The 7,054-nt window shown below is 36.4% G+C and overlaps 1 protein-coding gene across 1 annotated transcript in view; it reads left to right on the top strand.

Annotated features, from left to right (window-relative positions):
- The first annotated feature begins 296 nt into the window (after positions 1–296).
- Positions 297–7,054, top strand: part of LOC122810977 (adhesion G protein-coupled receptor E2-like) — a 232,209-nt gene continuing 225,451 nt past the window's right edge. The window contains exon 1 of the mRNA XM_044082500.1: positions 297–377. The gene's annotated coding sequence lies outside the window, so the exon portion shown is untranslated. The remainder of the gene's footprint in view (positions 378–7,054) is intronic.

The raw sequence follows: 7,054 nt of genomic DNA on the forward strand, positions 1-7,054 counted from the left end.
CAAGGGCATCACACATGCCATCAAAATGATTTAGTTAAATATTAGTGGTATGTAAAATGGATGGAGATAAGAATTATAGTAAAAGGAAGCCTACAGTTGGAAAAATGGAAATCATAAAAAAAAAAATGCTGTCAGGAACATGAATGAGCATATGCGAGTTAACATGATCTAAAATTTAATATTGCTTATAAGAAACTATATATTTTTGTTGTAAAGCCTCTTCATATTTCAAATCGTGTACTATAAACCTAACCACAGTGGCTACACCTTTGTTATTCATTTCAGGTGAACACGATTCTATTTACCATAACAATTCACATATTGAGAAAGAAATTTTCAGCGCTCAACAAAGATGTTTCAACCATCAAGAATACAAAGTAGGCAAAGTTAATACTTACAAACATACTTTTCTGAAATAATAAGATGTGTGATATTGTTTTGCTTATTAGAGTCACAGTGTAAGATGTATAAACCTGAAGCATCACTCAAATGGCATTAAACAAGATCACAGCTAACTATGCACTACAAAGTATAGGGTTTTAAAACCAATGTCCCACTGATGAAGGGAATGAGTGGCCCAAATGGCTGGGAGAGTTCTAATGACAGGAAATTAGGATGATTTTGAGAAGTGTGCCATAAGTGGTATTTTGTGAACTTTTATAGGATGCTAAGTCTGATGCTACTAGGATTATGTGATTTTTTGTATCGAATTAACACAATATAATTTAGTTATAGTTTTGTTACATGGACAAAGGTACTGCAAGTACAGATGCAAGCTGCAAAAACTTAATGATAATTAAAAATGACAGCACATAACCATATATTTAGTTAAGAACTGTAAAGATATCACAAATGAAGAAGCAAATCATCTGAAGGAATAACAAAAAGCACATGATATGAAGCTAAATCAAACATTTTATCTGAGAGTGTACAGGTATCATTAGGGGAAGATTCCTGGGGGTCAAAGTATGCAGACATGAGCTCCGATCAGAGCTGTCTAACCTGGCAGCTGATTTCACATGTTTAAGAGAATTTCTGAATTGAGATATAGGATGACAGACAATAAATACCTCAGGAAGTTAAAAAGTCTAAATGAATACTCAGGAAAATAAAAAGTTTAAAGGAATACTCAGATAAGATAACTGCAGTATTGCTAATATTAAGTACTATTATACAATGTACCAGGGTGATGGGGATCATTGATTCTAGCTGTCAACATTATTTGAACTGTGGCCAGTTAATACTGATGCAGACTACCTGTTACGTTTGCAATTCAGGCTTGCAATTTACTGTACCCTCTTCAGATATGTACTGTAGCTATGGACTGCTGGCCAGATCCAGAGATGAGCCTTGTAGAAATAAATAACAGTCTATATTCAAAATCTTTGGACTACAGGATGGATATGACATCATAACATTGGACTTCCCTAGACCACAGTCATGTTGCAGAATGATTCACAAATGTTTCTAGCTCTATTGTCATGACTACATATATTTACATATTATATTAATGACACCATGGGGAGAGTGGTACAATAAAGTGTGGCTGTCATCCTCAGAGATGGTGTGCATCTCCAATGTCTCTGAGTTTGTTTTTGCATATTAGTAATCTGTAGGTGTAGGATGCAGCTGTTTCTGTAGTGCTGTTGTTTTGTCATAGTGTGGTGAACACATCTTCAGTAGAACTCAGAGAATGGGTGTATCAGTCATCTTTCTCTGCCTTTAATTTGTGGTTGAGTCTTTCTACATATGCTGTACTGTATAACAGTAGTGCAGGGAGTTAGGATACTTTGATGAATTGAGTAGGGTTTGGGTTTGTGTTTTTGACCATGGTATGTGCCAGCTCTAAACAGTTAAGTATCATTGGTGTGAGGCTCACCAATATAGCTAATTTGGAACTACAAATGTGTCATCAAGTAAAAACCTAGCAGTGAGTTGTACCATCTGTAGTGCATACCATTACAATGAGTTGTGCCATTTGTAGTGCATACCATTATGATGAGTCATACCATCTGTAGTTTGTACATTGAGTGGTGCCATCTGTATTCTGCACCATTACAATGAGGTGTGCCATCTTTCGTGCATACCATTACAATGAGTCATGCCATCTGCAGTGCATACTATTACAATGACTCATGCCATCTGTATTGCATACCATTATAATGAGTCTTATCATCTGTAGTGCATACCATTATGATGATTTGTGCCATCTGTAGTGCTACCATTACACTGAGTAGTGTTATTTGTAGTGTATACCATTACAATGAGTCATGCCATCTGTACTCTGTAACATTACAATTAGTTGTGCCATCTGTAGTCTTTACCATTACAACGAGATGTGCCATTTTAGTGCATACCATTACAATGAGTCTTGCCATCTTTAGTGTATACCATTACAAGTCATGCCATCTGTAGTATATACCATTACGAGTCATGCCATCTCTAGTGCATACCATTATGAGTCATCCATTGCAATGAGTTGTGCCATCTGTAGTGCATGCCATTACAATGAGTCATGCCATCTGTAGTGTGTACCATTACAACGAGATGTGCCATCATTAGTGCATACCATTACAATGAGTCTTGCCATCTGCAGTGCATATCATTACAATGAGTTGTTTCATTTGTAGTATATACCATTACGATTGTGCTATCTGTAGTGCATACTATTACAATGAGTTGTGCCAACTGTAGTCCATACCATTACTAGTCGTGCCATCTGTAGTGCATGCCATTACAATGAGTTGTGCCATCTGTAGTCTGTGCCATTACAACAATGCCAAGAATGAACTGATTGCTTAATCAGTTTGTAGATTATGCACACTTTGCCGTGGCAGCAGATATTTCCCATTTCAGAAAAGCCATGTGTGTCCATTATTATTCTGGCATCTCTGAAATAATCAAATTGGCAGACACAAACAAATACAAGTGTGATTAATGCATTAAAGTCAATATTCTTGAGACAAAACATACCAAATTGTGTCGCATCTGACAATGGTCTGCAATAAATCATAAATTCAGAAGATATGGGAATGAATGGAAATTCAGAATATAAATTACAATCCATACCATTCTCAGTCAAAAGGAGAAATGGCATTGATGGGTCTTGACAATATCCTTGGATGCATCTTAAATAGCATGAAGCATGACTTAGCCACCCCCAACAACACTGTCGAATCTCAGTCTCAATACAGGCTTTATATCAAGTGAATGGAGAACCACTACAATCACTGCCCCTGCATAAGGGCGAACCTTCCACAGACCCATATGTCTGACCAGCCCCAAATGCAAAGTCATAGAAAGACTTATCATGGAACTTATCAGGGCATAGACAACCTTCACATTAACCAGTCTCATTATGGATTTTTTAAGGGCAGGTCATGCTTACTCAACATGATAAACTGTTTTGAAAAGGTTACCAAAGCAATGGATAAACGTAAAACAATATGCATCACATGCCTCAATTTGGCCAAAAGCTTTTTATGCAATTCATCACTCACACATAGTAAAAAAGCTAAATAAACTGGAAATTAATCCCTACCTCAACTGCTGGATTGCCAACTAGATCACAGATAAGACACAGGATATCAAAATAGGGGAAGTTACTTTCAGAAAAAGACCAATCACCAGTGGAATCCCCCAGGGTTCTGTGCTGGGACCTCTCTTGTTTGGCATCTACTCCTCTGAAATAAAAGCTTATACCAAATGGCACTGACTGATTAAGTTTGCAGGTGACTGCAAGCTAGGAGCAATCATTGAATCTGCAAATGACATGGCCATCCAGAAGGAACATTTGTCCCAAACAAATAATTTACAATATAATAACAATAATAATATGTAATAACAAAATAAATACATTATCTTATCCTTTGGGAAGCCATCTACTCCAGGAAACTACCACAATTTCAATACACCATTAAGAACTGACCCAAGTATTTGTAATTTGGCAAATTAATGGACAGTGAGCTAAAGTTCAACCACTATCTGTCCATAGTTCGAAGAAAGTCACTCTATAATACACAGCTTATAAACAAAGGTACTATGTCTACATCTAGAGATGTTATTGTCCCCTTTACTCGGCCTTCATTAGGCCAATCATTGAGTATAATGCCTCCTTTGGCATGTATACATCCAGACAAATGTAACAACTGGAAGACTCACAGAGATATCTTACTAGAAGGATACAAGACCTAAACAATATGTCCTGCATATGCTGAATTACAGCTCTCTATACTCGATGTCCTGCAAACTGCTAAGAGGTGACCTGTGTTTGGCATTTAATGCTCCTCCAACCCAGTAATGATGGACCTATTGCATATTAACAAGCCAAATTGCATCAGAAATACTTAATTCAGGAGTCTAAACCTTTTCTGTAACTTCATCAGAATTGTTTGGAGGAACAGGTTTTGAGAATATTACTGTTCTGGAACAAAGTCCCCATCTATGTTAAAATAAAAGTCATCCCCGTCTATATTCAAAAGCAAATTGGATCAATGGATGGATAATTTGAGTATATACCCCAGAACTGCCCCCAGTACTAATACTATAATGTTATAATATTATACAATACCGTATACAATACTAATGGACAGAGGCAACTCCTAAATGTTTTATCCCATGCATGGGTCCCATTAAATTATCTCTAGTATGATACCAGTTATTCTCCCTAGCAATAATTTATAATTATCATTCATGAGATGGATAAGACAATTTAACACCAAAGAGTATAGGGTTAATTCAAGAACTAAAATTGAAACTGGCTACGCTTATAATGGCCTGCAAGGGCAGCAAGCATAGTATTTACCTATGAAATTATGAAAGAACTGTACAAACAACAAAACATTTCTTTAGAAACACCCACAGAAAAGGTTGTAAGGATGGTCTTCTTGCAGTTAATGAAATACAAAAATACTCCACTGTAGAATTAACAGAAGGTTTCAAAAGCAGTTTTATGACATCAACTACGTTGCTAAAGCCAGAAGGTCAATAAAAAGTTAAGTAAAAGCTAAAAAAGAAATCAGAAGAGACAAAAAAAATATTATTATAATGAAAACTACAGAAGACTAGCAAACTTATGGGTTGGAACTAAAGAAGAATTCAGAGGTCACTGGACAGAGTTCACACTCTAAAACTGTAGCAACTGGCAAAACAGCAGCTGAACCAAGATCCTATATAGTTTGTTCAGAAGATGGTATGCAGCAGAGAAATTTAATATATCCATACAACAAAATGTATTTATTTATTTGGCATTTCAAAGATATGCATTTGGAGTGTTTCTCCCCAGGCATCCACTGAAAATTGGCAATGTGCCAAGTCGGACTTTACTGGTTAACAAATGTTAAATAAAAAAAAAATTGTTAACTGGGTTGATCCAACTGAGCTAGAAACCCATTTTCAGTAAAGACCCGAGGAGAAAAGCTCCAGGAAATCACATGCAAATATATATATATATATATATATATATATATATATATATATATATATATATATATATAAAACATAGAAAAATGAAGTTTAAGTTATACAACATAGTAAAAACAAAAGATGAGGTAAAATTCAGTTACATTACACTAGTGCAATGAGATCAGTTTAACAGAGCCTGGCAATTTCAGATATGCAATACATGTATTTACAGATGAGTGTCAGTAACCACAAAAATATATGAAATATATACATAGTTACATTGCATTCAGTTGTAGTGGATACATAGTACTCACACTACTACATGAGTATACCTACTTAATATTGTGATAAAGGTAGAGGCAAAAAAAAGAAGCCATAAAGTTAAGGAGGAAGAGAAGTGTGATAAAGGATGAGAGAATAAGGTTGGAGAGATTGGAGGATTCATGTAGGCTCCTGGCAAGAGCAGATCCATAAGCTTAAGAAAAAAAGTTTTAGCTGCTGTTTAAATTGTTTTGTATTTGGGATGTTTCTAATAGTGTTAGGAAGTTTATTCCTGGCTAAAGACACATTTGTGATTGTAGAGTAGTTTATCGATGTTTTTGTTAGGTTTATGTATGTCAAGAAGTTGCTGGTCAGAGCTTCTGAGAGATCTAGTGGGGGTGTAGAAGGAAATGAGGGAGGAGAGGGAGGGGCAGGCAGTAGGTTTTTGAAGGATGGAGTGTTCGAGTTGAAGCTGTGAGATAAGAAGTTGATGGGGTAATTCTGGCCATTGCAGTTGTTTCAATGCGAATCAGTCATGATTTATAAGGTTAATATGTTGCAAATCTGGCAATTTTATTATGTTTGCTCAAGTTTGGAGATTAATGTGGATTGTAAATTTGTGAGGATGGGAGCACAAAGAGAAGACATGGCAGGAGGAAAGCCCTAGCAAGAGATAGTTTGGTGTCTAGTGTAAGGAATTATTTGTTCTGATGCAGTAATCCCAGTTGTCGATGAGTCTTTTTGATACACTGATGAATATGCTGATCAAATTTTACTTGGTCATCTATTATGGTACCCAGGAGTTTTGTATGTGGATTGACTTTGGTAATTGTGTTATTTAGGGAAGAGATGGTAAAGGTGGATTTTGTGGTGTGAGACAGATCTTGGTAGGAAGAGTAAGTTTAGTTTTTTAGGGTTTAGGATAAGCTGGTTTTCATTAAGCCATTTTCTATGCTGACAAATGTGTTTTGTGTGCATGAATGGAGATGTGACATGTTGTCAGAGGTGGTAATGAGGGCTGAATCATCTGTGTATTGGACAAGGATTTAGTGACCACAGGCAGTATAGAGGTGATTGGTAAAGATATTGAATAGAAGGATGCCCCCTGGGGTACCCCTGTTTTTACAGGCAAAAAGAGGAAGCAGGAAGTGAGCCATTGGACAGAGTGTTGTCTGTTAGTAAGGTAGCTGAAGAACCACTGTAAAGTGGTAGGAGAGAGGTTAAGATCAGTTAGTTTAGTTAATAGTTTATAGTGAGACACGGTATCAAATGCTTTGGAGAGGTCAAGGAACAGACAGGACACAAGTTGATTATTATCTCTGGCCTGAGCAAATGTGTGAGTAAAAGATAAGAGAGCAGAAGAACTACTGTGGTTTGGCTGAAAGCTGTG

The sequence above is a fragment of the Protopterus annectens genome, chromosome 9.part0 (genome assembly GCF_019279795.1).
Source record: "Protopterus annectens isolate FY-2018-M chromosome 9.part0, PAN1.0, whole genome shotgun sequence".
NCBI classification, from domain to species: Eukaryota; Metazoa; Chordata; order Ceratodontiformes; family Protopteridae; genus Protopterus; species Protopterus annectens.